This window comes from Corticium candelabrum, chromosome 20 (genome assembly GCF_963422355.1).
Source record: "Corticium candelabrum chromosome 20, ooCorCand1.1, whole genome shotgun sequence".
Taxonomy (NCBI): domain Eukaryota; kingdom Metazoa; phylum Porifera; class Homoscleromorpha; order Homosclerophorida; family Plakinidae; genus Corticium; species Corticium candelabrum.
The window spans coordinates 4,988,731-4,995,910 of NC_085104.1; positions in this window are offsets into that span (position 1 = coordinate 4,988,731).

Genomic DNA, 7,180 nt, shown 5'->3' on the forward strand with positions numbered 1-7,180 from the left:
TCCATTTTGTGTGTGTGTGTGTGTGTGTGTGTGTGTGTGTGTGTGTGTGTGTGTGTGTGTGTGTGTGTGTGTGTGTGTGTGTGTGTGTGTGTGTGTGTAGTCCAGATTGTTGCAGCGGTGAACTTAGCTTTGATCTTGCAAATCAAAATTATTTGATATTATTGCACGAGATAATGACTAGAGAAGGCAGAAACAAGCAACAACAAAGCTTGATGTCAGTGTATGCTCCCACAGCCAAGGTTCCTCCTCAGGTGAAACAGAGACTTGTAAAAGATCTTCAGAATATTGTAGATAAATTGCCATCGTCTGATGTTCTTATCATTTTGGGAAGCATCATAGTGAATGATGGAGAAATAACATTGGATGTAGCAAGTCGAATTGCTAAAGGTTCTAGAGCATTTGGGTGCTTGAGGAAACCAATCTTTCAGAACTCTAACTTACAGACTTGGACAAAATTATAGGTACACCTGGCATTTTTGTGTCTAGTCTAACTTCGACACTGAATTTTTCTTTACCAAAACCAAATGTTTTTCGAATTTCTTTTTTCATGGATTGCGCCATTGTTAGTATGTAACATAGCTTGTGTTCAAGACTGCAGCTGTACTTACTACCTACTGCGCATCTAGTTTGCTTTGAAGAAGGAAAACGGCCATTCCTACTTTTCTTGTCTTGTACACGTTCATCGCTCTTGGATGCTCATTCTTGGCATACAATCTAAGAATGCTCTGTAGTAGAGAGTGAAAGCAATTTTGTGGGTCCTCTTATCAACATTATGAAAAAAGGCGAATCATCTGTTTTTGCGCATTGATTTCGCGCATGTCATCACAATTTGAATTGTTTTGCCATTTTAATCAATAAACAAACTTCAACGTATTCAAAAATCATGCGACACTAATTAATTACAAAAAAATCCTGCTAAGACAAAACTAAAAAAGTTATAGCAACAAAAGAACATTGACATGCCACTTCCGGTCCACGTTTTACGTAGCAAAATCTCAAACTGCTACCGACAAAATGTCAGCTGCACTAAAACCGCTGCCCTTGAGACCGCCAAACTTAGGCGATAAGTTAGCCTGAACGTTCAGCTGCACGCAGTTGCAGAGTCTTGTTCCGTGCGATATTTCATGAGTTGCAGCGATGCCTCCAGGCAAACAGTTGTGTCCAAAACACAAGGGAAAATTGAAGCCCTTCACTCAGTTGGCCATTCTGTGCGTCAGATCGCAGCTTTTGTCCGCAGCTCCAGGAATTTGGTTCATCAGTGCCTGCAATGGCTTTCCCATGGCAGCAGCGATTATGAAAAACAACCTGGACGTGGGAAGGCAACGACAATCCGGGAAGATCATCGACTGAAGAGAATGGCACTGCAGAACCGCAGAGCACCATCACGACTGCTCTCGTATCAGCTGGCTGATGAAACCGGCAAGCAGGTGTCAAGTAGAACAGTCTGTCGTCACCTCAGTGAGACAGGAGTGAACGCTCGGAGGCCTAGAATAAAACCACTGCTAACAGAAAACCATCGGCGTTTGCGACTGGGATGGGCAACCATTCACACACAATGGACTTTGGATGACTGGAAATCTGTTCTTTTTACAGATGAGTCAAAAGTCAGCATAGGAAACGATGGTGCTCTGTACGTTTGGGGTCGCAAAGGTGAGGAATTTCTCCCTGAATGTTGTGATTGTACGGTCCAGCACGCGGCTAGTGTGATGGTGTGGGGATTGGTGTGTTGGCATGTTGTGGGGTCTCTGGTGAAACTGGAAGGTCGTTTGGACAGCACGGCGTACCAACAGGTTCTGGAGGAGAACATGCTTACAGACACAGCGGCAGTGATAGGAGACGACTTTGTCTTCCAGCAGGACAACACGCCAATCCACACGTCTCGGTCAACAAGACAATGGCTACGCCAGCATGACGTCACACTGTTGGACTGGCCGCCAAAATCGCCTGATGCGAATCCAATCGAGAACTTGTGGCATGAACTCAAAACTGCTGCTAACCGTCGCGAACCAAGAACTGCAGCTGAGCTCTGGAATGCTCTACAAGAGGCGTAGCAGCATTTTCCAGCCGCGCGTGTCCGGAACTTGGCAGAAAGTGTTCCGCGATGTCTGGACACAATCAGGAAGGCAAGAGGCGGGAACACTCGGTACTCGGTACTGAGGAACTGGTGAAGGGCTTCAATTTTCCTTCACGTTATTAAAACCGGCTTTTTTAAAAGCCACTAAACAAAATCAGAGAGAGTCTAACTTACGACGCTTACACAATCATGACGTCATACACTTTTAGGTCTTGTTTTCCATAATGCAAAACGTAAAGAAAACAATTTAGGGTTTACAGTATTCTCAAGAAACCTAACAATCAACGCGGTAACTATTAAGTTCTTAACAATATTGATAGTTGGTAAATTGTGACCTAATTATTGTGTTACTACATACCCACAGAGGAGTGTCCCTATAATTTTGTCCAAGTCTGTATATGTGTCAACAAAAAGGACTGTCTACTGCTCTGTGGTCTTGTCGGTTTTGCTTTATGGAGCATTGACTTGGACTATCAAAGCCTCATGTACGAAATGGCTGAGTTCCTTTCACAATCGGTGCATAAGAACTAGGGGTGACAAAATACAAACAATGGAAAGATAGAATTACTTCTAAACAATTTGCGTGTGAGTTGGTATGGAAGAGCCACTTGAAGACTTAGTGATGGAGTACTGTCTAAGATGGCTTGGACACCTTGGCAGAATGGGGGAGGAATGACTACCAAAGATGTTATTGTTGGAGACTTAGAAATGAAGAGACTATGCCATGGGACCAAGAAGAGGTGGCATAATAGAATAACATCTGATCTGCAAGCCACTGGAATTAGGGATAATTGGTACAGTCTAGCACAGGATAGATCTCAGTGGCACACATTCTGTGATAAAGGAATTAGAAGTCAATGTAAGAGGTCCAGTGATTATGCGGCCAACAACAGAAGCAGTTACCATCTTTGCCCTTGTGGTAGACGTTTTCGTCGGAAGGGTGACCTCACCAGACACAGCTGATTCTGTAACGTTAACGAAACGCTCTAGTCATTTGTCCAGGGCTCTATGCTCAAGGACACCGCCATCATCACTTTTATGATGGGCAGGTTCAAGGTTCAAGGTGTGCGTGTGTGTGTGTGTGTGTGTGTGTGTGTATGTGTGTGTGTGTGTAACACTACTAATGCTAAAGCTGTGACACTGATTGCCACAAGCCATGCAAGCAGACAAAATCTACATATTGATGGTAATGAGCATTTTAGTGTTTAGACAAGATGCTTTCTGCCAAGTCTCTGAAATGTGTTGTTTGCTGGGGATGCCAGTTAGTGAAAAGTATATATAGTTATTTTCCTGACTTTGAGCGAGGTCTGCCAACCTATTTTGACGTTACTGTCAGGAACTCCTTACAGCCAACTTTCTTGTCAATACTGCCACTTGTACTAGAGCAGCAGCAGAAGCAGGAGAAGCCGACAAAGATCAAAGACACGACAGCAAGGTATCAAGTACAGGAGGTATATTCCATCCTATTGTTATAGAGTCTTTAAGCTCTGAGCTTCAAACAGCCTTGAGGGTTCGAAGATTGTAAGAAGGACTTCTTTCAAAAACAGTGCAAGTGTTAGCCAATCTGTTTGCCACTTACACCAGCTACTTCTTGTAAGTTATGGATATATATTCCTGAATAGAAGAATACATGGGAACTGCGGTTAATAGATAAGGAATTATACGAGCAGAGATGGGCGTAGTTAATTACTGCTAGTAAAATAAACGGTTCCAGTATAGAAATGTTTACCGTCCGATGTTAATTCGGTGGAGATGGGCCGTTCCAGAGAAATTCGGTGCAAGTGGAGGCGGGTTTGACCGGCATAAAGACATTTCAGATCACAATCTGTTAAGACAGAGTTTAGCGCACGTTCCCAATGATGTACTTTTGCTCTAGACACTGAAAGAAACTCGCCAGTGCATAGTTCTATGCATTCAATTATTGTACAGTTTCTAATAGATTGATCAAGAAAACGTTACCCTGTTTTCGGTGCCATTTTTGAGATTTCTAACAAGTTTTTCCTGCTCGCAGGAGATGTCGTGACATCGACGAAATGTGACATATGACGACAAGGGTCAAAACGTAATTATATGCGGGACCTACATGAACAAAGGCCTAGTTTGACAGTCACTTTGTGTTGGCACTTCAAAGAAGTTACCGGCGTTGTGGGGAAATAGGCGTATCAAATGTGCATGACAGCTCTTCGACATCCATACACAGCAAACTTGCCTTTTTTGACGTCACCCGCAATAAACGACATGCTCTGCATGTACCGTCTGACATCAGGAACAAACAGTTTAAATTCAGTGGAAATCCGATGTGCTGTTCCAGAGATATTCGCATGTCAACAAAGGCGAGTTTGATCGGCAGGAAATTGCGTCGTCGCGGGAGAAGTCCGAAAGACGACGGCAATCTCAGTTGTGCTGTTGCATTCAATTGTGAGGAATTATCATGAAAGTATCTTGCCTAAAATTTTAGTTACAGTTATATGTTCTTTTGGAGTAATTAGCAGTGAGTATTCCATTTACAATTAGATTCCATATGTCGCTTGTAAGCTTTGGATAGTGAAAGCTGACGTCCATTTAATTCAAATTTAGAAAGCTTGCAAGAAAGAAAGGGCTAGACTGAACCGAAATGCACCTAGATTAAAAGTACGTCTGTCGTCTCTTGAACTGTAAAAGAAACCATTAATAAGTAATCCATTGTAGCGTCACGTATTGTGACATTGCATTTAATTATGACATCACCTGTTGTCACATCGCCTACAAGGTCCTATTAAACGCTCTATTTCTGCTGTTTCAACTATGCAAAAGTGACAAACGGATATTTTCTTACACGCTATGCTCTCTATAGTTTGAATGTCGTGCTTAGCCATTTGTGTCTACTTGTAGCAAAACAGAAGCAAAAGTGTAGGGTAGGTTCCTCAAATGGGGACCCAGTTAAGGTCAACCCTTGCGACTACGAAAGCAAATGTGCTCACTCAAAGTGGTCCGATCTCGATCTGTCCATTGCTGTGGTGGTGAAAGCGTGGCATACAAACACAAAATGGCACCTCTCTCCCTCTCCCTCTCCCTCTCTCTCTCTCTCTCTCTCTCTCTCTCTCTCTCTCTCTCTATATATATATATATATATATATATATATAGATAGATAGATAGATAGATAGATAGATAATGCTAAACCAATTTTAAATTGATCAGCGTTAGATAATTATGGTGTTGTCCTGCGTGAAAATTGTGTTAAAATATATAATGTACTAGATACATGCTCCGTCCTTCGTATGGGCAAGATCCTGTAGGGTCCTGACGGAAGACCCAGTCACATGCAATCTTTGTTGCGAGGCCCTGGATATGCTGAATGAGTTTGAATGTTGCTCTTCAAATGCTTTTTTTCGATAAAAATCGACACACTCCCGTGTAACGCTTGCTGCAGAAATGTGTAAGTTGGATTCGGTGCAAATGCATTCAGAATTTAGAGAGGAACAAAAGCACTAGAAGAGTAGCTTCAATTGGCAAGAAATATTCAATTGCTCGAAGCTCTGCGAAGGATGATGACACGTACAGACTACACAGGACTGGTGTGGGCATGTGTTCGAATGAACTGGAATGTGTAGCATTCGCATCATCAAGAAAATATACACGGGGTCAACCCCTTGAGAGAGAGCCCTGTACGTAATTTTTTAAACTATTTTATGCAAACCTCCCCCTTTGCGTGCCAAGTGTGCCTGCTGATTTTGGTTATGAATGGACAAAAGATGTGGCCGCATATCGCGAACACACACACACACACACACACACACACACACACACACACACACACACACACACACACACACACACACACACAATTTGAGCTTTAATATACTAGATATATAATTATGTGTATATGTTTTGAGCAAAGTGTAGATTTGGATGATAATGCATGGATTGCCTGGTACAATGGATTGCCTGGTACAATCCATGGATTGCCGGTACAAACCATGAATTGCTAATACAAACCATGTATACCTAACCCTAACCTTAACCTTAACCCTAACGATAACCTTAACTCTAACCCTAACCCTTACCCTAAGCCTAACCTTAACCTAACCCTAACTGTAAAGGTGCAGGGTCACGATCGGACATGCACTCTGCATCCCTTTGAAAAAAGGGTGCACTTTTTCAAACACTCAGTAACCGCGAGGACTTAGACACTCTAATTTACACTGAAGGCAACGCTCACTCTATAGCCTGAGTTGAAATGATCAAGATGTTGCAGTATGAAATTGCGTTAGACCATGACGCTGGTAGCTAAATTCTAGGCTTTTTAGATTTAGTTCGTGAAGTTTTTCTTCTAAAACCTCACACTGAGGTTGCTAAGCTGCAGTTTCGATAAAATTCAACAAGCACCCTCGCACTTCGAGCCAGATCGGAATTCCTTATGCTCTGCACGTGACCAGAAAGTACGTGTCACATCTTTCTCTCAGAGTAACCAAACGCTCTCAGTTCACAGTGAGCACCAAAAACGGTATTGCTTAACTTACACTGCTGCCATGCCCATCAATCGACACCTAAATAGCTGGTTTTACAGTAGTTTCATCACGTGCCACATACGAACAGCATTTGAAGGACTTATAGACAATTAAAATTGATTTTCTTGCCAGGACACTTGAACATATGTTACGTACAATAGCTAACAACGTAAAAGCTACCTCACTTGAGATCGACTCAAGTGTGCATGTCCAACCGTGGCCCTGCACCTTTAATTAACCCTAACCCGTAACCCTAATCCTAAACCTAAACCTAAATTACGCGGAAAAACTAGAAATCCACAGTTTGCCCATATCATGCCTTGTGCATAACACATATAGGACAAATATACATGTAGGTGATATTTGGAAACACCTCACTGTGCCTGGAATCTTTTGTTCAACTACATATACGTCAGACTGCCTGGGTTAATTTGCAACCTTCAAAATCCAGGAAACGTTTTAAATGTTTAGCTGGGTCAATAAAAACTCGAAGTAATCAGATGAGATATTGTCACCCAGTAAAGGAAACTAAAACATTCAATTTGTGCATTGGTTGAAACATTATAGAATTGTATCCAAGCCTTACATAAAACTGAAGAGTTAAGCCTGGTTCACAAT